Here is a 24954-nt window from a genome sequence, read left to right on the forward strand (position 1 = left end):
GGGGTGAGATGGAATGAGACATAGAATTCTAACTACCCAAGAGGCCGAGGGCTCGGGATCCTGGTTCAAAGCCAGCCTGAGGGGAATATTGATGAGACTCATGTCTCAATCCACCAACAAACTGCTAGAAGTGGAGGTGGGGTTCAAAAGCCAAGTAAGAGCTCAAGGTTCAGAGTTTAAGCCCCAGTACCAACACAAAAATAAAATAATAAAATGCAATAATGTAATCTGACAAATTCTGTGTTGCTTCTCTCTGTGTAGGGTGTGGATTGTTCTCTCTACAAAAACCACGTGTTCACCTGTGCCACAATATTTGACCCTGTCTGCGGATCCGACGGCGTAACCTACAGCAATAAATGTGTTTTCTGCAGCTACCTGTTGTAAGCACACATGATTAAGCACTGCTCTTCCAACGTATTAACAAACCAGTAGGAAATGATAGAAAACCTAGATGATACAGGCATAAAACTTAGACCACATAACTCCCGTCTCCAAAAGCACGAGAACGCCCTTTTCCCTTCCCTTTAAATTGTCACTTTTGAAAGTCAAGTGCTACTTGCCCTTTCATGTAACTCTAGCAGATAGTCTGTGCGTGTGTGCATCAATTAATCAAGCCTCCTTTAACCATGGTGACTGGGGAGAAGCAGGCTAGTAAGATTCCAATGCAGTGGCAAATGACAGGAAGTATAAGTGAAGAGGAATCCTGAGAACTCTGAAAGTCCACCCCTGAGCCTCGCGCTATGGAAGGACCTCGCTGGCAGTGTAGATCGCTATGGAAGGACCTCTCTGGCGATGTAGATGGTCTCCCAAGCTTGGGGATGGCTTAATGCTATTCCTGCAGGTGCAGCGTCTGGGACTCTTCCATTGCACTGACTGCCGTTGCCCTGTATTGTGGCTCTACATGCTAAAAATTCAGCCAGCCTTCCTTCCTAAGCACTTTTTCTCATGTTTCCCTGAACAAAAATAGCTGTATATTTATCCCACACCCTCCAAATTGGCTCCAATGTCTACAGAACTCAGGTATGTCTGGTCCTTTCCTCTTGGGAACTGGGCAGGGCTCAAGGCTGATTCAGGGCTAGGGATGGGCAGGTTGGAACAGCTCAGTAGCTCCAGATGTGGGGAAGGATATCCAGCAAGAGGGACTAGGAAGGGTCTAGCAAATTGGAGAAAAAGAACAGCCATCTCCACACTTCTGCCCCTTGTAACCTCCCCATTATAGAGCATTTGGTATCATCTCAAAGAATGTAATGCTGTGTGCTTTTAATCACATCTTTCCTTTTCTCTCTTTCTCTTTATAGATTAAACCAAGAACAGTTAGAAATCAGTCACATGGGTCAGTGCTGAATTTTGCTTGAGCTACACATTCTCAGGACTTGTATTATAACTCTATGTCAACCCAGACACAACCATCAACTGGAATCTTCTCGAATCAACATCTTAATTCCTAGACAGCTAGCAAAGCCATCTCTGTCCCATAAGATGGAATTTGCAGGTTGTCGAATCTTTCCAAACTGAAAGCTGGTGATTGCAGGAATTTTTGTCTATCTTCAAGGATTTGATTGATGATGGCCTGAGAAATGATCTTAACTTTCTGTCAGATAAAATTTAACTAATAATCATAAACATTCGGCTCAATAAAGAGACTAAACAGTTCCCTATTTCTTGTTTTATTGTGGTTAAGTAGGTTTCCAATGGAGTTGCTAATTAACACAGCAGTTTAAGAACACAATGCCTGTTGATCAACATCTCCTCATCCAACATTCTCACGCTTTCCTCCCAACCAACTCCTCCCTCACTTTTCCTCTTTCTGTGGGCTATCCATTGGCTTCTTGGCTGCATCCCCCCTGCTTCTCCACTGTATTCTTGTACACCTCTCTCCCTTATCTCCAACACCCTTTGCAAGTACCTGTTTCTGCTGTTCGTTTTGTGGAAGTTTGGCTTGAACTATGGAATGCTTCATGAATGAGCAGTTCATCCCTGTGCAGGAGCCTTGCTAATCTGCTCTGCAGCCTTCCAAGTGTGGTTCATGGGCTGTTGAAGCAAGCACACTGTGCGTCTTCAAAGTCCTCTCTTTGTTGGACAGTTCCTTGAGATAAATCAATTCATTTGATACCTTCCTGCACTCTCTGGGAAAGGAGAAGGCCTAAAGACTTATGAGAAAGTGTAGACAAAAAAATACAAGAAGTCAGAAATTACACTGGAACTGTTTTTATTTGTGTCGGATAAACTGGAAGGTACATGGAATCTGTGGTCTCTGTGAGATTGTGGCGACTGCTGTTGAACTTTCCAGGCAACATGTTATGGAAGCAGGAGAGCGGGGGGGGGGGGGGGTGCGGGGGAAGGTTCCAGGTGTTTCGCTCACTTCGCACCAACGCCTAGCATTTCCCCTCATGCTTCAAGCGCAGTTTTCCATTGCTCAACCTGAAGAACACGAGAAGAGAAGTCACGGGCTAGCTGTGTTTGTGTCAGCACACAGAGAAAATGTGATCATTGAAAATCGCCTGAGAGAAAGAAACGCTAGATGACTGGCTCTCTTGGGGCTCGTTGAGGGCTGGAGATTCTCTTCTGTTTCCTTCAATCCTTGCTCTTCAAACCTTTATCCACAACATGAGAGACTCGTTGTTTATTTCTCTTTCTGCTTCCAACTGAATAGAGAGGACTCTTAACCTTAATATTTATTTCTAGAATAGGATCTATTAAGGATTTACTTGATGCTGGGACTCTTGAAAACGAAGGAGATATTATTGTGACCTCTCCCCTCCCAATTTAATACAAAAATTCTAAAAACTTATGTGTCTAACTCTTTAACCACATTTTACATACTGAAATACCCTTGAATCATTTTAGTTTTTTTGTAGATAGTATGTAATTTTTGACGGGTTAAATTGTTTACCAAATCATCTTTCCTACCATTAGCATTAGAGTAGAATTTAGCAGCCAACAGGGCTCATAGTCTTCTTTTGTAAGGTAATATCATTTTTTTTCATCTCTACTAAAAAATTAAAATGAAGACAATTAAGTTTCTTTTGTATTTTTGTTCAGTATTTACTTCTAATTTTTAAGGCACTGTCTGGTATATAGTGGATGTTCAATGAATATTTGGCAAATGAATAACTCCAATCTAATCCTAATACTTGAATAAATTCCTGCTTTAACATATGAATAAATTCCATTCCCCCACGAAGTAGCTGAACTTACATCTCAAGAATTAGGTATGTTTTTGTCTAAGCCAAGTCACACAATGATAGAAAACCATACAGACATAAATAATATAATCCTTTCTTCCCTGTGGATCTAAGTAGTGCTTCCTGCTGTAAAGGAAAACAAAGCTCTCTTACCTCTTTGCTTCCTTAAATAGACAATGGTTTCCATAGGTTCTGCCATTAGAACCACAGACTGGTCTGTAGATAGATTCACACACTCTATTCGTAGTTGGGTTCTTGCTGAGGGTGCTTCCCATCTATGGGAATGTGAAACACCAGGAGGCAGAGAAAGAGAGATCAGTTTAATTCAGACACTGCTATGAGAAATAGGAGACCCTCCTTTATTCGTTTGGCATTTTATACATTATGAAGTGATCTTCCAGATCCCCTGTGTCCATGTAAGCAGCCCAGCCCCTTGCTCTTAGGATGTCAAACACCTGCTCTTAAACCCTTTGGAAAGATGTCTTCCCTTGTGCAGATAAGCAACAGTCAGGAAAATTCATATTGAAGAATGATCAAGCACACATGATATGGTCAAATCTGTTGATTCCCCCACTGCTTGGTACCAGAGACAGAAATGCGATGCAGGCAGCAAAGCTCCTCTATGGAGCACCAGAGAGCCGGGCCAATGAGTCTTTGGCAAGTCAGGGAGAACAGGACAGTAGTAACAACAAAGAGGTACTGGAAATGAAAATTCAATATGCTAAAAGGTTGCAATATTTTTCACTGATGTTGATTTTTAATCTTTTCATGACAATTACTTTTGTTATCTCTAAGTGTATAATGTTATTTTTCCAATTTTTTAATCAGTATAAACGTATGGAAGTGACATGTTTTCCCAAAGACCCAGTGATATTGGCCTTAATATATGGAAGGGAGAAATACCTTAGGGCAAGCAATATGTCATGCCAGTCAAGAGACGATCACCTCGATAAAGAGATAACTTTTCTTCTGAGCTAGTGATGAGGACTGATAATTCATAAAATTAAAAATGGTATTTCCTTTAACATAAGGAGATGGAGAAAGTCTTCTAGAAAACTGTTTTAGGTAGAAGTATAAAATAGAATACTCAGCCATTGTCAAATGAAACTAGAAGTTGATGGCCAGAGAGGAAGAATGGGAAGCGAGTCAGGCAGGTACTGGCGGCTCCTAGATGCAATCCTAGCTATTCGGGAGTTTGGAATCTAAGAATCGTGCTTTGAGATAGCTCAGGAAGAAAAGTTTGTGAGGCTCTTGTCTTTAGCCACTAAAATGCTCAGGCGTGTCTCGGGCGGGGGAGGTTTGAGTGCAAAGGCCAAGCAATAGCACAAGACTGCTGGGTTCAAGCCCAGTACTGCAACCAAAAGAAAGACAAAGAAACAGGGATCGAAAGTGGAATAAAACCCAGAAGAGACCTGAGGATCAGATGGATTCTTTTCTTGTTGGAAAGATGCTTCCAAAGGAAGAATCAAATTTAACATTGAAATGAGGAGAGCCTTCTCTATGAACCTGTTATCATAAGATCAGGTGTGTTTAAAAAGAAATGGCCCTTACTCCTAGGTGTTCATAGGTCTAGTTGATTAAGTACACAATCAATACAATACCATTAAGTACACAATCCAATACAATATATAATAAAAGGAACCAAATTCTATGGTGGAGAATCATTAGTATCAGGAGTATCCTAGTGGAAAAACGAAAGGTCTCTATGATACAGATGTCTTGTGAGCTACAGTGATGTGAGAGGAAATTGAATGACTGTATTCATTAATCATTAAAAATCAAACAAAAAACCCTTAAATGTTATGATTAAGAGTTTAAGTTTTATCTTACAGATAAATGGAATGACTAAAGAATTTTGGGATTATGAAAATAATAGTTCAGAATTTTAAGTTTCAAAATGCTAAACATTGATATGTAGCTTATGGACGGCATTGGATTGGGCAGGCGAGTTCAGTCTGGTAGAGGCAAGGGAACGGTTGCTGTAAATTCAAGTTTGTTCTGTTTAGGCAAAGTGGTTTGAATGGAGAGCCGCAGAGGGAAACCAGGATGGAATGAAGGTGAAAGACACAGCACTTACTGGCACAGTCTGCGAAGATGGTCAGTGCCAATGTTCCTCTCATCTTATGTAATCGGCTTCATGACAAATTGCGAGGGAGACCATATGGTTTAGTTACCCATCTCTAGACTTTGAAAATAAGAGTGACTGAAGCAAATTGGCTTCCAAATCCAAGCTAGTGACACTAACCTGCGTATCCATTGTATTGCTGCTCAAAGGGTGCGCCGCGTGGTTTCTTTCTCCTTGCTTGTAGAGAGATCTTGATTTTCTATGCTGATGAGGAGACCCAGGCTTTCCGTGTTGGCCAGATGACCAAGGCTTTCCGTGTTGGCCAGGTGACCCAGGCTTTCCATGTTGGCCAGATGACCCAGGCTTTCCCTGTTGGCTAGAAGACCCAGGCTTTCCCTGTTGGCCAGAAGACCCTGGCTTTCCCTGTTGGCCAGATGACCCAGGCTTTCCGTGTTGGCCAGGTGACCCTGGTTTACCCTGTTGGCTAGGTGACCCTGGCTTACCCTGTTGGCTAGGTGACCCTGGCTTACCATGGTGACCAGAAGACCCCGATATCCCTTGCTGGCTAGGTGAGCCTGGCATTCCTTGTTGGTTAGCAGATCCTGGCATCCCTTGTTGACTAGAAGACCCTGGCTTACCCTGTTGACTAAGTGACCCTGCCATCCCCTGTTGGCTAGATGACCCTGGCATCCCTTGTTGACTAGAAGACCCTGCCATCCCTTGTTGGCTAGATGACCCTGGCATCCCCTGTTGGCTAGGTGACCCTGGTTTCCCGTGTACATCCCAAGCTCCAGATACTGCAGGCTGGTTCAAAACATCTGGCCTCCCTTGCTGATTGAACTTCCCTGGCTTCACTGGTTGGTTAGGGTATGCTGGGCTTCCTTGCAGGGCAACCATGGCTGGTGCTCCTAGCACGTGACCGCCGCCTTGTCCGTTAGACCCCTGTGGTCTTCCTGGAGGACCGGCTTCGTAATCCCTCCTCAGAAGAAGCGCGGGTTCTCCATTATCTTCTGTGTTGAAAGCACTTGGTTTTGAAATCTGGGTTGGAGACACTGGAACGACATCATAAACAGAAAAATGACAGTGGTGGGATCTGACTTAAAGAATAGAAATACACAGCAGTATTCACTCTAACATATAGACTGTATTTACGGCCTCCTTGATTTTTTTTAACTTGTTATAAATTGGTAGAGTGCTAGTCTTGAGCAAAAATAAGCCAGGGATAGTACTCAGGCCCTGCGTTCAAGCCCCAGGACTGGCCAAAAAAAGAAAGGAGGAGGAGGAGGAGGAGGAGGAGGAGGAGGAGGAGGAGGAGGAGGAGGAGGAGGAGGAGGAGGAGGAGGAGGAGGAGGAGGAGGAGGAGGAGGAGGAGGAGGGGGAGGAGGAGGAGGAGGAGGAGGAGGAGGAGGAGACCTGAATGACATGAATTTTAAAAGTGAGGTTTTCATTTGTCCTCACAGTCCAGCACCACAGCACAAAAACCTTCTCTTCTGGAATGGAAACCTGACGGTGCTCATGTTCTCATAATGATTTTAAACTGAATGCATTTTGCAGTCGAATGCCTTGCCTTCCCCCGCCATGCGTACTTCCTTCTCTTCGACAGCACCAAGCCATGCACTCTTGTTACGTCCAGTTCCCATTTTACTCTCTATCTCTCTATCTGAACTTATTTTTCTATAATGACTCTGTCTGTCTGGTGGAGATTTCTTAGTCTTAACTCTCAGTGCTTCAACAGCACAACCCTCTTTTCATTCTTTACTTGGAATGATGGAAGGAAAGTGACCAGCTGCCACACTCTTACCTGAGAACAGGGCCAGGGACATGAAGGGCAGCAAGACGAGAAGCTGCATGGCTCCCGCAGTGGTTCAGACACCTGTGAGGAACGCTTCAGCCACTTCCTTCTGAGTACACCGACTTGGTCACCCTCCTGCTATATATTTGAAACGTTCTCCACCCTGATTGCTAAAGATGCTCACCGTCTGAAAAACCTACAGAGTAACTCTTACCAACTGAAAGGTGTTGCTTCTGGAATGAATTGTCATTTTGCAAATTAGCTTCACGCCCAACTCCCATAAATAGCCAATATTTAGTATTCGTAGATCAGGTACCTTCTCCCAGAAAAAAAAGGAAATGGTGAAGCCTATCAAGAAAATTAGTACATTTTTAAAATTGTAAGTGGATAGTTTATTTTCTTCTAGTGTTGGTATTGATATTCCAAGTTTAGATGTCCATCATAGAGGACCTCAGGGCATTTCCCTCAAGTGAGTTATATGTCAATTATGCACCTCAAATTACATAGTAGGAGCAAGAAAAATTGCACCGAGCATTGGTCATTAGTAGGTAATGAATGCATTCAATGGAGAAAGATGATAGTTCATGTGTTTTTATGAGGTAGCAAGAGACAATAGGGCTCATGTTTGGAGAAGACCATTGCAATATTGGCCTTCTTTTCTCCCCTTATTACAGGAAAGAACTCATGTGAAAGTCATCTGGATATACTTATCCAATATGACAAAACACTGGAGTAAAATAATATTTCAGGCTGGCTGCCTTCTGTTAGGAAAACTTGAATTATTTGGAGCATATCTAAAAGATGTGAAGTATGGAGGTTCCACAATATAATGTAGATGGATGGAAGGCGGAAATAGGTGACGAAAAATGGAGAGTTTTAGAAATAGAACGGCCATTTTCTTCACATTCAGAAAGACACTGATATAAAGAAGAAATACATTACTGGTTTTGTATCCATCCAAAAGGTGGACTAAATTTAAGCAGAGAGGAAAAGTTTTATATTTATAAAGAAAAATTTAACTTTGCCATGGGAGGTGATGTAAACAATCCTTATAATTCCTGGCAATTCTAACTACCACAGATTGAGTGTTCTAGATTGTGTTTGGTCTTCCTTACCATTCCTGGCAATTCTAACTACCACAGATTGAGTGTTCTCGATTGTGTTTGGTCTTCTACTTATCTCATGTAGGACCAAAGCAGTTTTGAAAATGACAAATGATTTGTCATAATCAACCTATCCATTTTAAGATATCAAAAGAAAAAGAAATGCTTGGAATTTTCTAGGACAAGGCAACATTTTTTTTCCTCACACAAAAGACCTCTAGACCAACTGGGATTTGTGCAAATGTCATTATGGAATCGAAAGGCCATGATACTTAAAAATCAAGCACCTCCCCAAATATTTTATTGTAAAGTTTCAATAGATAGAGACGTTGGAAAAGCCACCCATTGAAGACCCATACTCAGACCAAGGAGATTTATCCATTGTACTGTGCTCTCTTAGACATCTATCTAGAAGGATCAAATGTATGAAAGCTACTTTTATATCCAGACTCTTCTGTGGAGAGCTCACTGTGCTAAGTGTCTGAGTGCTAATGGAACACGAGCTGCACTTGCATTTGCCTCTCGTAGAATTCCTGCTTTTATCTGTACTGCCCCTATGTTGTCTTATCCCTAGGTGCTGTTGCCACTTCAAACAGCATCTATAATTAATAAACAGTAACGTGCATTACAGACTAGGACACTGGATGGGGCAATAGTCTCTTGGAGTGAAACTCTGAGGTCTCAAAGGTTGCTTCAGTGGATTGTTCTGGAAATGGAACTAAAGGCCGAATTCTTGAGGCTGGTGCCCTTACCACGTGAGCCACGTGTCCAGCCTTTTGGCTTTCAGCTTGTTTTGGCAGAGAGGAATTTGAACTGAATTTGTCCATGCTTGTCTCCATCTGAGATCCTCTACCTTCTGCTTCCTGACGAGCTGGGACTGGAGACCTAGACGATGACACTCAGCCCTCCAGAAGTCTTGAACGGAAACATTCATCTCTCTTCAAATAACAGTATTTCGCCCACCGTGGCAAGTTCCATCCATTTTAAGTTTGCTTCACAAATAGGAGTACCATGAAAAGTTTGGACAGAAACAGGTTCGGGAAATGCGTATGACATCCGTGTAATATGTTTTGCCTGAGTTGGTGTGAGATGCTAGACCAGTGACTGTCACAGCTGTTACTATACGACAGTGGAAAGAGCAGCAAAGGAGTCAAATTGCTCTACTGTTGCCGTGTGTGTGTGTGTGTGTGTGTGTGTGTGTGTGTGTGCGCGCGTGCCAGTCTTGGGGCTTGAATTCAGAACCTGGGCACTGTTGCTGAGATTTTTGCTCGAGGCTAGCAATCTAGCACTTGAGCCATAGCTTCACTTCTGGCTTTGGTGGTTCACTGGAGAAAAGCGTGCCATGGACTCTCCTGCATGGGCTGGCTTCACGATCTTCACGTCTCAGCCTCATGAGTAGCTAGGATTAGGTATGAGACCCGAGATCCCAGCTCTAGCTTCTTTTTATGTTAAACTTTAGATTTCTCTTTCTCTTCTTTCTCCCTTCTTCTTTATAAAATCATAAAGATAGTACCAAATTTAAAGAATCAAACTTGACCAGGTGTGCCTTGGGTCTGGAAGGCAAATAGGAAATCTGAAATGTGGTGACCTCAGTTTCTGAATATGATGCATCTTGTCATCCTTTCTCAGGTTGTCTGATTTAATCTCAAGAAGACATTTGCCCTGTACATAAAGAGTTGAGAATTAAGAATTCCCTAAGAGTTTTTCCTTTTGGACACTTGAATCACTGTGTGTTTTTTCTATTCTTCACCAGGGAAAGAAAAGTACAAGTTAAGTATTCCCCCACCCCACCCAGGAGCATCTAAAGTTTGAAACAGTAAAAGAGAGAAAGCACAGCTATCTAGCACTCATTAGGTTATCCAACCTAGAAACGAGTGTCCAGCCAGACAAACGGAGTGCTTTGTCAGATCTTTTCACTGTATTTTTATTTCATCAGAGACACGATACCTCTTAAACATAGCGTCCTGTTGCTAAGGCTTTCGGTGGGAGGCCTGCCAAGTTGGTTAGCAAATTTTATTAAATACTTTACAGCATTAAGACCAAAGGCCACCTTCTACGTAACCCCTCCTAACATACAGCCCTTTGTCATTCCTTGTTGACTCACTGGCTGACAGTTTCAGAAAATGTTCCCACTATTTCCACACAGAAATAATAGTTTCAGAACACTGTGTCTTAGAAGGAGGCAGACGATTGAGAAAGGGCTCTGAATCACATCTCTCCTTCGGGCTTTCTTTTCTTTATTCGGAGCAGAGTGTAAACTGAGATACAAACTGAAATTCAAATGTATCCAATCTTTTTGTGTGTGTGAAGCATACATCCGACACACACACATTCTATTAAAGTGAGGAACATTAGAGTAGAAAAGTAATAGAGTAATACTGTTTTATTCTCATCACCATGTAAGGAAATGTGACACCTGCCTCCTTCATTTTAGCTGAAGTCACATGGAGTGAACAGAGAACAACAATTATACTGAAGCCTGCTTACAGTGGTCATGAACTATGTGGGGTATTATCGGCATTTATTAGCTTTGTCTCAAGACTTGCACCACATGGAAATCCTTTTGGTGTTTAAGTTTGTAAAGTCTGGGGATAAAATCTGAAATATCATATCTTCCTCACCCCCAAAATGAACTCCCCATTACAATCTAATGGTTAGCAGTGACCTTTGGTTTAACCTTGACTTTATACTTAAGAGGAAACATGTGGAGAACTCTGATATCATTAGATGGACGATTTTGACCAGTCAATACTAGATGTTCTGCGACCTGTTTCTCAAGCTTGCCTTGCAATCACATTTCCTGTAATACTCACTTGTAATTAGACTAATAATGCTATTTTGAAGGAAAAGTGTGTTTTTACAGCATTGTTACAAAGATCAAGCCCGTATGGGTGCCGGTGGCTCACACCTGTCATCGTAGCTACCCGGGAGGCTGAGATCTGAAGATCACGGTTCAAAGTCAGCCCGGGGAAGAAAAAGTCCACGAAACTCTCCTCTCCAATAAACTCAGAAAAATCTGGAAGTGGCACTGTGGTCCGGTGATAGAGTGTTAGCCTTGAGCAAAAGAATCTCAGGGACAGTGCCCAGGTTCTGAGTTCAAGCCTTGGAACTGGAAAAAAACAAATACTCCCCCCTAAACAAACAAGCAAAACCCCCACAAAGATCAGCACCAACAAATGCTCACATCTCTCTTCGTGTCAGTTTTCATTCTACAGAAGTCTGATCCCTTTCCTGAAACCCGAGTGATTGTAATTTGCTTCATCTATGAAGAAATTCTTCTCTCTAGATGGAATGTGATCTGCTTGTTTAAATTGTGATTTTTTTCCAAACTCAAAAGTACTCAGTGAGATCCTTATTATACCTCACATGTTTTAAGAAAGAGATACAACTTAGCATCAGGAGTCAGGAGCTAATGGAGAAGAGAGGCAGATCTGACCACTGCATCAACAGTCCATCTAAAGGCTCACAAGAAACAAAGGGTTGCTTGTTCAGGAACTTGGGCATTATGTGAACCAGATTTTCTTATATGAGTTTTTTAGAAATCCCTATTTTTATGTGAACTTTGACAATTTTAAAATTATAGCATCTAACTAAAAAAAGAAAACAAACTCTCTAAATGTGCCGTTTGCTGGTCTGTTCCTTACTGAAGACCTCTGATTCCACATCTTCAATCACGTAATATTAAGTTGTGGTTCTTTTTCATTTCCCCTCCTCAATTGGAAACGTTGTATACTCTCTTTTCAAATACAACAATTTTATAATGTTTCTGGTGAGACTTGGGAAACTCCCTTTTCAAATACAGCAATTTTCTGTTTCTGGTTGTTTTCTCCTGCCTACCATGCTAACCCTCTTACCACACCCAGCAAACTTCTTGTATGTCAGAGGTTTTCTATAGCATCAATTATTCTCGGAAGCATTTTATTTGTTCTCTAAGCTCAGGTTAGCTCTTTAGACTTGATTTAATTTCCAGTGCCTTGCACAAAATTCTGTACTAACTTTTCTTGTTCACTGGGTCTTGTCAACCTTAATTTAAATTTTTGTTTTTATTCGTTGTGCATTTGTTATTCTATCTGCTTGAAATACCCTTCCTCCCATGTTTATATATGTTTGAATACTTTCCATCCTTCGGGACACAGTTCAAAGAACAAATTTCAAACACTGTTTCTATCCAAACTATATCCTGTTTTATTTTGCATCATATCTATTTTTTCCTTTATGAATTTATTAGTAATTTCATATATTTAGAAATATAATTTCCTACCTAGGATAGTGGAAGGTGTGTGCACTCGCATGTGTGTGTGTGGTGTGACATGGGCTTTGAATTCAGGGTTTCATGCTTATTAATCGAGCATTCTACTGCTTGGCCCATGCCTTCAGCTGTTTTGTGCCCTGATAATTTTTTTAAATTTAATTTGATTGTCAAGGTGATGTGCAGAGGGGTTACAGTTACATACATAAGGTAGTGAGTACATTTCTTGTCAACCTTGTTACCTCCTTCATTTTTCTTCCACCTTACCCCCCCCCCCCCAATTTCTCCCCCACACCCGAGTTGTACAGCTGGCTTACAACACATTGTCTTGTAAGTGTTGCTGTTACATTTGTTTGTCTTTTATCCTTGATACAGCCTGGATCTCAGTCCCCCTATTTAACTCCCTGTGAGAGCTAGGGTTACAGGAATACGCTTCCATTCCCATCTTTTTCTGTTGAGATGGGCTCTTGTGAATATTTTTGCTCAGGATAGTCTCTTGTCACAGTCTTCCTGATCTCAGTCTCCATTATAGATGGGTTGATAGGTTGGTATCCTTGTGCACACTTACAAGATGCTTTTAAGTAAGAAGATTGTGTGTGTTTGCTATATTGTTGGAATGGTGTCTGGTGTACCCTAGGGTGTGAATAATTATTTGTGAAATGAATCAATGTAATAATTTATTCACTGTGATTTTTTTAAAAGCTGAACTGTATCAAACTATGTTGAAGTTAGTTGGTATACATTTCTTCCTCTCACGAGTGACAGAAAATGGTAAGCTAGTGTATGCGTGTCTAGATTTCTAGGCATCCACAGCACAATGATAGATCCGTGCTTTAAGGCTTTTCTACATCACGTCATATGCAGCAATTAAGATGTTTTCTTTAGTACACTGGTAAAGCCGGAGGCAAATAATTGTGGGGCTTTATTTACTCCAGAACCCACCCAGGGCCCTGATAGCTGAAGACAGTCTTTTTTTTTTTTTTTTTGGCCAGTCCTGGGCCTTGGACTCAGGGCCTGAGCACTGTCCCTGGCTTCTTCCCGCTCAAGGCTAGCACTCTGCCACTTGAGCCACAGCGCCACTTCTGGCCATTTTCTGTATATGTGGTGCTGGGGAATCGAACCTAGGGCCTCGTGTATCCGAGGCAGGCACTCTTGCCACTAGGCTATATCCCCAGCCCCTGAAGACAGTCTTTAGTTTGACTTCTGTTTATCTCAGGCCTCAGCATCAAGGTTGAAAAGCCTAAAACAAAGTCGGTGTGTCTGTTAGGGAAAGTTGCTTCACAAATGCAGCATACACTAGCGAGCAAATGTCTGTCACATGACATGTCATGATTTCCTTGGACCCAGCTTTATTATCCTTCCATTTATGTGTATAACTTCTGAAGATTTCCACAACATATAGAGAATTCTGGAGTAGCAACCCAGTCTGTTTTTGAATTGTGCCCTTTCATGCTGAGTTAGGATATGGGATGCTCTAACTCGATTAAACAAAGGTGCCTTCGCTATTATCTGAAAAAAAAAAAAAACACACACACACGCAACCCAAAACATCAAGGTAGAAGTTCTGCCAAGCTGACTTTATTGAAACGCAGGTGTGACAGCTGGTGGGAATCGACCTTCATGGACCCTTGGTATCGGGGAATATTCTTTCTAAAATAAAATCAAGGCAAGGCAGTTGCACAATTGCAACATTACATTTTCCTTCATGTTTGACACCAAGTTTTCCATTTTGTACCCTGGAAGGAAAGGAATGAGATACTGAGATGAAGTGGAAAAGAAACGGTAGCACCCTGGTTTAGTTGAAGAAGGACAGGTCGATTAGAATCCCCGCATCTTAGTTTGAGAATAATATTACCTAATTTTATATAAAGAAAAAAAAAAGATGGGTAAAGAAGAGGAAGCAGGGAATTCTTAATGAACATTTCCCGTGGCTGAAAGCAGTGGACGGACAGCACCCCCCCCACCCGGCCCCCTGTGCTTACACGGCTGCTCTGCAGAATTCACAGGGGTTTTCGTAAGTCTGCCCGTCCGTGCCGCACACCGCCTGGCGGGTCTCCGGGCATGGCTTTCGCTTGGCGGCCAGCCTGTACCCGTGGCGGCTGCAAAAGGCCTGTCATTTAAACCAAGTCTTTTTAGATAGTAGCATGGCGATCGTTGTCTTTCAAAGGGATGAAGAAGCGTGAGACTTACGTACTTGGAGAGCCCTTTCCAAAGCACCTGTTTGATTCTAGCCATCCTCACTGTTTTACTTTACACATGGGGAACAAAGGGAAGCGAAAATAGCATGCGATCTTAGCACCTAGAGATGCTTTGTGCAGTCCTTCAGTGTTTCCCTCCCCTCCCCTCCGTTCATGGTAGTTCCGCATTCCTAACGTTAAAAACAGAACCATAGGGTGCACACATCGCATTTATTATTTATCAGTCTTCTATAGGATGGCGTGCATTTTAAAATGCATTTGTGCGGTGATATTCCTTCATGAAGATGCGGCATGGTTCCCTTTTCTAATAAACTATTGCTGCGTGTTGCCTCATTACCTGAGCTAGGGTGATTGCTTCCTATGGCCTTTGATATAAAATGGTTTTGTTTGATAAGGTGGAGATTTATTTTACCAAAAATGAATATATAAAGGGCTGGGGATATGGCCTAGTGGCAAGGGTGCTCGCCTCGTATACATGAGGCCCTGGGTTCGATTCCCCAGCACCACATAGGCAGAAAATGGCCAGAAGTGGCGCTGTGGCTCAAGTGGCAGAGTGCTGGCCTTGAGCAAAAAAAAGCCAGGGACAGTGCTCAGGCCCTGAGTCCAAGGCCCAGGACTGGCCAAAAAAAAAAAAAGAAGAATATATAAAAAATAAAATTCCCATTTAAAACTTCTCTTCTTTCAAATGTTCACTGCCAGATATTTTTGTTTCCACTCCCTTTTGCTTTCTTTATGGTTTCATAAAGAAATATCTTCACTCTACTCAATAAACACACAGTGTCAATGGATTTCAAAGAAAGTGTGTGCAGCTTCTAGTTAAAATCTTACAAATACAGTTATTTAACCTTTTTTAAATGAAGCAGTTGCTTTATTACAAGATTTAAGGAGAAGAAAAAGCAAAATAACCAAATATAATCTCAGATTACATCCATGTCAGATAAAAGGTATTTCTGAAGTCACTTGCAAAAATTGAAACAAGATGAAAACAAAGATTGAAATACCACAGAAAAGAATTGGAGCACTATGTTCATAGGAGGTGAAAAGTATTGGTGATTTTTAAGTAAAACAATAATGTAGAAAAGTACAATATGAAAAATAAGGTGGTTATTGGATAAATTTATCTTTTAAAAGGACTGCTATTGTATCTCCTGATGCCTTCTGTACAGGTGTTATAGATAAATATTGTATATTCTCTATGATTACTAATTACCCTCTTAAGTCTGTAGATGCTATTATCACTAAATGCAAATCAAGTGGGGGATTTCAAGATCTTTTTTTTTTTTTTTTTGGCCAGCCCTGGGCCTTGGACTCAGGGCCTGAGCACTGTCCCTGGCTTCTTCCTGCTCAAGGCTAGCACTCTGCCACTTGAGCCACAGCGCCACTTCTGGCCTTTTCTGTGTACGTGGTGCTGAGGAATCGAACCCAGGGCTTCACGCATGCAAGACAAGCACTCTACGCTAAGATCTTTTCTTTTTCAACTTAAAAAAAATCATTATCTTCTCGCAGTTGTAGAAGGGAGCTGACATTCAAGAAGCCGTTTAGGAATACAATGAGTGTTCATCAGAGTTATTCACCCCTTTCCTCATTCTCCCCCTCTGCTTCCATCCTGCCCTTTCCCTCCCTTTCTCAACTTTGTGGGATACGCTTTGAACTCCTGACTGCATTCTCCTCCCCTTCTCCTTGCTATTGCTGTACCCCTCATCTCAAAGATAGTTGGTGACATTTAGAAATGCGGTTCTCAAGTGTGTAGCTGCATTGAAATATCGGGGGGCGGGGCAGGGGTTCCTCAACTCCGATTCCTGGGCGTCCGTGTCCTTGGAGAGCCCTTCCCACGGGGCGCTCAGAGCGTGCTGCCGTGCATTTGACGTGACATCTGTGCACGCGGCCCTGAGACCCGGGGTGAAGGCCCCCGAGTGACCTGGCTCCGCCCCAGCTGATCACCATTTTCTCGTTCTACTGCACCCATCGCTCGCTCCCTCAAACATTTCGACTTGAGAAAGGCATTCCGTTTACCCCACGCTGTTATGGACACCCCGTTATGTTGTGACTCAGACCCTGAGTGAACGGGTGGCTCTTCCAGGGAAATGTGACACCTGGCAGGCAGGAGAGCAGGAGGTGACATCCAGGTCACCCTGCAGTGTGGTCCTCTCTGGACTAGCTGGTACCGGATCTGAAGCTGTACCGTCCTCCACCTTCCCCGCAGGGCAGCCCTGGGGGGACACCCGGGGCAGTGCCTCCCAACCTAAGTCCACTGCCAGGAGACTGCTGCTAAAAGAAACAACCAGCAGGGGAAGCCAGAGGGGGGAGGGGGAGGGAGGAGGGGAAGGGGAGGAAGAGGGAGAGAACTTACTCGAAAGCCTCCTTGGGTCCCGGCCTCTGCAATGAGAGAACAGACACTGATGAACCCTAGCAGCCCAGAATGACAGTTGGCTTCTCTTTGCTCAAGGCTAGCACTCTGCCACCTGAGCCACAGCGCCACCTCTGGTCATTTTCTATATATGTGGTGCTGAGGAATCGAACCCAGGGCTTCATGTATGCAAGGCAAGCACTCTACCACGAGGCCATATCCCCAGCCCCGCAGATTGACAGCTAAAATTAACCTAAGCTCTAGTGATTGTGTCCTCCTTTAGGGATGGGAAACCGAGGCCCAGGCTTAGAGGAACACGTCACCCGGGCCCGCGCTCGGTCGCTGCATGGCGGAGTGACCGACTTACAGACGAGCAGTTCAACAGTTCGCATCACGTTTTCTGTGGGTGCGGATGTGATGCAATTAAACATTAGTGTAAAGGCGATATACAGAGGGCGTACAGTCACGTGATGCAGGTAATGAGTGCATTTCCTTTAGGAATGGTTGTCATCCGGCTAGGGAGTAAAGAGATACACGTTTACCAGGGAGAAAATGAAGCTTCCAGAACTCAAAGCCATTTGACTAAAGGATGACCCCAACAATCGTCAGTGAGATATTCATGCAACAACAAAATGCAAAATAATTCTGAAATCACCGAAAAGGAACATGTAATTCACCACCTTTCCCATTGATTCCGTCTACCACCTACTGAAAGCGGTCTGGGGGCTGGGAATATGGCCTAGTGGTAGAGTGCTTGCCTCGTATGCATGAAGCCCTGGGTTCGATTCCCCAGCACCGCATATATAGAAAATGGCCAGAGGTGGCGCTGTGGCTCAAGTGGCAGAGTGCTAGCCTTGAGCAAAAGGAAGCCAGGGACAGTGCTCAGGCCATGAGTTCAAGGCCCAGGACTGACCAAACAAACAAACAAACAAGAGAAAGCGGTGTATGTTGTAGGTACTTCACTCATCCTACATTGATGAAGTCACATGAGCAACCTCATTTTTAAAGGTAAGGAAATTGAGCCTTGGGGAAAATGGCCGTCTCCGTATGTTCATCTTATAAATGAAAGTAATAAAATCCAGATCTCTTAGAATCGACAGCCAATATATTATTATTATTATTATTATTATTATCGTTATTTTAACGGTGATGTACAGAGGGGTTCCAATCACACAAGTCAGGCAGTGCGTACTTTTCCTTTTGGACGATGTCACCCCGTCCCTCTCCCTTTTTCCCCTCTGAAGCATGGCCTTTTCTGAAAGGGGCACTGGCGCCTAGACCCGCATCCTGGAGCAGGAACACTTCATTTGGATGCAACAAGCCAGAGAAAGCTTGTTCAGTGCTAAGAGAGCTAATAGCAGAAGGAAGATTGGAAAGCAACTCTTCAGATCAGAAGCTTGGGATCTTTCTACTAGATTGCGTTACTACATTATCCCGGGATCCCTTTCCACCTCCCTCCCGGTTTTGTTCTCTTCTCTCTACTCTCTTCCTCTTTTCTCCCCAATCGTATTTACTTTACTTATCTATACTTGGCAATGTACCAAAACAGCTGGCAGGCAAAGCTGACTAGATAAGACTTTCTTAAAGGTGACTTCAGATAAGAATGTCTGTTTTTCTTAATTATTATCGTTAAGTTGCACAAGAGATTTTCCACGTGAAGAAACAGTTTATGAATGCAATGTGTCTCGATCAGTGTCACCCCTTTCCGCATCCTCCCCCATCTCCCCCTCCCCCATTCCTTCCCTCCCTCTTCTTAAGGTCGCATACACTGAATGATGGCCTGCCTTCCCCCCTCTCCTCTTCTGCATTTTTCTACCGCTTTCCTCTCGACCTCACCCCAGCCCTTTCCAGGGCCTGCTTCCTGGCACACTTTGCCTTTCTCAGGAATTATACTAAGAATCTCCTCCGCCTTGCGTAGTTCACTTTCAACATGGTGTCTAGCGAGTATCACTGCCCCTGTCACCCTCCTGACACCGGGGCTGCTGATAGCCACCATTCGGCTCTGGAGTTGCGTTTTCTAACCTACCTGCAAAGAGGAGCAGGCAGGCAGCGCTGAGCCCCAGCACGAGAACGCCGGATGGCTTCATGTCGGGAAGACCCGCAGGTGTGGGGGGAATGAGCTCTGCGCTGGGCGCTTTGCAGGTGCTCTTCGTAAGTGGACCTGTCTGTGAATCTAAATACCCGTGCGTTTGCCAGTCCCCCTCTCTCTCCACCCTCATTATGTAACCGATTTCTCCAAAGAGCTAAGAGCCAGAAGCCAAAGAAGCAGATCTCAGGCCTTGTCCACATGGTTAGAAACAATGATGTTCAGTCATAATAATGACACGCATGGCCTATTCAGCACACAGTGCTTCTTGTCATCAGATCATTGTTTTCCTACTTTGGACTTATCTGCAGTGCGGCCTTGAGCCAAAAAGCTTCCAAACAGCAGAACCTGGAAGAGGCTCTGGACGATCTGCACTCTGTACGAATGAACTTTGGTGTCACAATCACCTCCCGAGTGGCTAGGTTTACAGACACGAGGCATCAGCAACCGGCTGTTTAGTTGTTTGCTATTCTCTTCCTAGTTTCTCTCTGGTGTGCTGCATCCTTCCTTTACCTTCTCACCCATATAGGATTGCTGAGTTAAAATGCTTATTTCTCAATTAGCTTCTTTGCGTATTTCCAGTTGATTCTGAGACTGGGCTTACAGATGTATGAGTGACATCTTCCTGATTCTTGGTGTGCCACGCGTTGTAAATGTTCCTCTTAGGACACTGGGCGTTGTGTTTCTGCTAATGTTTTTTTGTCGTCTTTCAGGGTGGTCTCAGTACTCACTTGGCGAACCGTAAGTACGTTATTGTTATTATGAAGATGAGGTACAGAGGGTTTACAGTTTCATAAATCAGGCAACCAGCACATTTCTTTGTTGAAATGGTCACTCTTTCCGTCATGATCTCCTGGCTTTTCCCTCCCACCTCTGCCCATGAGTTGTATCGCCCGTTTGCAACACGGTTTCTACTGAGTATCACTGCTGCATTTGTTCACCCTTTATCCTTCCATTTCTGTGCCCCATCTTACCCCCAAAAGACAGATAAGTGAACTAAGAGGACAAAGGAGAAAGAATAACAAAGGGAAAAGCCTCTTGTTTACATTTCCTGAGGTTCATTTTGATAAATATTATTATTATTTTTCTTTTTTGGCCAGTCCTGGGCCTTGAACTCAGGGCCTGAGCACTGTCCCTGGCTTCTTTTTGCTCAAGGCTAGCACTCTGCCACTTGAACCACAGAGTCCACTTCCGGCTTTTTCTATCTATGTGGTGCTGAGGAATCAAACCCAGGGCTTGTTTCCACTCATCCTCTGTAACTCACTGTATCAATGTGCACTGGTCAACATTTCAATGGTACATTTTTCACTTCTAGTACTACTTAAGAAAATTTTGCTTTTTATGTAGATTTGTTCTTTTGGGTACTCACTTGTAATGTATGGCCTTAGCATGTATGAGGAACTGGATTTGATTTCCAATACCAAAATTAAAATGAAATACGGCAATTCTATAAATACTTGTAGGTCTGTATATACCCAACATAGAGAAATAACTTTTATTAGCCAGTTCTGCAAGATCTTGAAACTGATTCAAGGTGTCACCCCACTGGTTTTCTGGGACTAAGACAGGTAGAGAGATGGCTGAATTAAAGGCAAGAGTAATTCTGTCATTAATCAAGAGGAAAAATTACAGATTTTAGCATGGTTGATCTGAGTTCTGTTATTAACTATTTATAGTGTCTGAGTATTTTTGAAATGCAAATACCATGTCATCATAATCACATTTATTTATGAATAAACTTATTATAAATTAATTTATTATTAACAAAAACAATTTTTATAAACTTACTATAAGTGCACTTATTCTTTATTTGTAAACTTTCTGGTTTGCAATTGAAAAGATGTCAGGTCTGTCTCCCCAGAACTGGAAGGTATGTCCTCGTAACCAAAACCGTCAGAAGCATGTTAACTTATATTTGATGACTTACACTTTAAAGTTATGGACAGAAACTTTATGTAGCTTACATTATTGACTCTTCCTAGAACAATCGGCCTTGAAGTCTAATTGTGGCACCTAAGAGCCGATAAAAATTTATGAGTTAACTTTCATTTCTGGTAGGACTTAAAGACATTTGTGTGACTCCATTCCTTTCAGGGATTCAGAAACGGGGAGAAATAGTCTGACAGTCGATGTAGCGTACAGATCTGCAGATTGGGTTGAGAATGAAGACGAAAGCTCTCCCGTAGTGCTCCATTTAAAGTAGACGGCACTTAGCTGGAAAAGCAAATAAGGAAATGGATGACAAGGAATAAGTGAATGTTCTTTTTTACGTGTGTGTGTGTGTGTATGTGTGTGTGTGTGTGCGAGAGAGAGATCTCTTAGGCTACACATTTTTATCCCACACAGTATTGGACAGAACACCCACACTGCAAAGTCCTACTTGTCTTCTAAGCAGCAGATTGCAGCCGTGTCCTACAGAGCAGATGTGCGCATTGCATATTATTAGCAAGTAGACAAAGCAAATCGATTTCCAGACTACAGGACTTAGGAACAAAAAACTAGTGTCCTTAGAAGGGCGTGAAGGAGCTCGTACCTGCTGATGTGCTCATGAGTTATTGCAGTTTCACACGTATAAAACCCTAAGAACAGTTTCCAGAAATGATGCTATAATTACTTATGATGCCTGGAGGAGTGGCCGATCCCTCCTTTTACTCGGAACAAAAGGATTTAACGATGTCTGCTTAAGTCTGTAAAAATTTTCAAGACATTGCCTACCCAAAGAGTATATTTATAGCAAGATGAGCCAAAATTTATTGTGTGAACAAATGATTTTCTTTGTAATGAGAACATTGTTTTATTAAGTCAAGCTACCCATGGGGGGGGGGGGCGGGAATAATGTGGGTAAATGCTACTGCTGCGTCGGCCTGAAAGTTGTGTGTTCCCCTGCTCCCAATGCTGGGCTTTTCGGCATTCCTCCTCATACCCTCACCCAGTTCCCGAATGGTTGTGAATTTGTGAGTTTTATGATCTGGTCTCATGTTTTCTCATATTACAGATCAAAATTCCACCTTGTTCTTACTTTTGCTAGTCCATTAGTCCAATTCTGTTTCCCCACTAGTCATTATTTTTGAGAACACACGTTTTTGTGGTGAGGGCTGGTTTTCTGAATGAGGGAGGCGATACCTCACTTAAGTTCTCGCGTCTTTGCTACTGCAGTTTTTGTTTGGGTAGTGCTCTGAGATAACACACAGCCAACTTTCTCATCCTTTCCAACCAGGGGCTTCTCACCAATCTACAAATCCGCCAACATTCGCTGTACTCGCCTTCATTCGACATCTACCCAAAGTTTAGCAGTTACCCAACGAATTCCTCCTATAAATTAGGCTATAAAATAAACTTAAGATAGCTATCCAATTGTATTTATTAGCACCATACGTATTTCAGTTACTGCTTTATACATTTGAGGATATATCAGTAAATAAAAACATACATACAGTAAATAAAAAACATACATATGCAATATATGTATAGATTACATATCTATGTGGTATGTATGTAAGTATGTATGCATGTATGTCTATAAAGGTACTTCTGTCTGCTTTACCCCTCAGTATTTTTTTTCCCTTTTTTCTCCCTCCTCCCACCAATTGCCCTAGACAGACCCCCTTTTACATTCATGCCCCATTATTATTATAACCATAACCAACAAGATGTTAGGTCTAAACTGTACAAAAGAACAAAGTCATGCAATATTTGGCTTTCTGACATTGGCTTAGTTGTTCAACATGACGATATCCAGTTTAATCAATTTTTTCCTATAAATGACAGAATTCATTTTTCTTTATTCATCAGTTATTGGGATCCTTTCATTTGGCTCTGGTGAGTTGTGGTGCAATAAACATGGGCATATTACCTGATTCTCTTGAGTACTGACTTACATTTTTTTCAGATTCATACCCTACCTTGGTATTGCAAGGTTATAATGTTTTTATATTTTATATCTGCTTTATATTTTATAATATTTTTTATCTGCTTTTATATTTTTAAGAAATCTCCACATTGACTTCCACAGTGGTGGTCGCTTTGGTTTACATTCCTAACAGGGTACGAAGTTTCCTGTCTTCCTCCACCTTGGTAAGCAATGGCTGCCCGCCATGTGTTTGTTTCCTTTACGATTTCCATTTGAAATGAGGTAAGATGGAGCATTAGTGTTGTTTTGATTTGCATTTCCTTCATGTTGAATATTTCTTCCATGACTAGCTACTCAACTTCTGAGAATTGTTCAATAAATTTTCCCATTTGCTAACTGGATTTTTCTGCTTTTGAGGTTTTTTGATCCCTTTGTATATTCTGGATATCTTTTGTCTATTTATTGATTCGCTGGTGAAAATTTTCTCACTTCCTATGTGCTGTCTCTGGACTCTGGCAATTGTTTCCTTTGATGTACACTGGACTCTGGCCATTGTTTCCTTTGAAGCATTTTAACTAAAGCAGTCCCATTTATCAGTTCTAAAGAAAAATTTCACGTGCATAAATTGAAACAACTTACAGTGAGCCCCTTTAAGTCTAGATTGACCAATAAGTTATGTTGATTTAATTGCATATACTTAATGTATGTGATGTTGAACTCAAATATAGTGAATTCACTACTAGCCAATCTGTAATTGAATATTAATTACCTTCTATAATTGTTCAAGCAGGCAAAGGCACTGAAACTCCATTTTGTTCGTAAGTTTTCGCTGTTAATACAAAACGTGGAATGTCTTACAGGAAACACTAGGACTTTCCCACCTGCATCTCCTTGTCGCTTCCTTCTCTCCATTTCCTCCGCTTTCCACACAGGTAAACTGACATTCTTTGTCTTTGTTTATTAAACGTCTACTTAACGCTTACGTAACTCTTGCAAAAGATTCCACTCTGTGCCACAGGGCCATCAAGTCCCATTCGATGTGACTGTGCGGGGTGATTGCAGACCTCGGTACCCGTCCCTCTGCGACTTCTAGGTGAACGTCCCAGCTCTGAGTCTTTTGGACTTGGTGGTGGTGATGTCGGTGTTGGGGATGGAACTCCGAGTCTCACCCTCGATAGGGAGGCAGCTACCCCTCTCAGCCTTTGGCGTCTTAGTCTCATTTTCAGTTAGGGTCCTGCACTTTTGGCCTCAACTGTCCTCTGTGGCTCTCCTAGCTCCACCTCTACCATCACTTGACTTCTTTCTGAGATGGGATCTTGCTATCTTTGGCCCGGGCTGACCTCCAACCAGGATTCACTGGAATAGCTAGGGTTGCAGGCTTGAGGATCACATACCATGCCTACCACGTGTATAGTTTTAACATAAAAAGTACAAACGTTCCCAAATGTGTCCCTTTTAGATGTGAATTCTCTCTTCTTTCTGTGGAATTGAATGTCCTTAAGCTTCTGTGGTTTGCTTTCTCGTGCTTTCCTTTGCATCCTTCCAGATAGCTTAGACAGGAGATGATAGCTGACCGTTTTCGGATACAGTCCCTGAAACATGCTTTGAGATGCATGGCGGAATGGAAGGGAAGAGGTCAGTGTGTGGGGAAACAGAAGACGGTGTGAGAGGCAGCCAGGCAGGAAATGAGCCTCGGCATACACGGCAGGAAGGGGTCGAGCGGGGTTGAGAGGCAGGACTTCCATACGTGCACACAAGGTTAGGTCAGGAAATAGCTATTCATTCGATGAGGAACACACATCCGGAGCATCGCAGTAAAAGCCGGAATCTACCAAATCCTCCATGACGTGGGCTCCTTCATCTCTGACCTCATCTCGCGTCTGTCTCCTCCCTCCGCCCTTCCGCCACCAACGCCTCGTTGCTCAACGACGCCAGGCAGGCGTATTCCAGCTGTAAGCATGTTGATCTAGCGTCTCCTTTTGCTCTTCTCTGGGATGTGTGGTTGGGCAATGCTCTCATCGCTGGGTCTGTCCAGTTAGAGCAATGCCACTTACCTCGTGACATCCTGCAACTGGCCAA

General features: G+C 42.7%; 1 non-coding gene across 1 annotated transcript; it reads right to left on the reverse strand.

The window, feature by feature from the left end:
• Window positions 1-1940: 1940 nt before the first annotated feature.
• LOC125340238 lies at window positions 1941-2047 on the reverse strand. The gene has a single exon (XR_007208721.1). It is a non-coding gene; the product is annotated as a U6 spliceosomal RNA (small nuclear RNA).
• Between the last annotated feature and the right edge of the window lie 22907 nt (window positions 2048-24954).

The sequence above is a fragment of the Perognathus longimembris genome, chromosome 22 (assembly GCF_023159225.1).
Source record: "Perognathus longimembris pacificus isolate PPM17 chromosome 22, ASM2315922v1, whole genome shotgun sequence".
Classification (NCBI taxonomy): domain Eukaryota; kingdom Metazoa; phylum Chordata; class Mammalia; order Rodentia; family Heteromyidae; genus Perognathus; species Perognathus longimembris.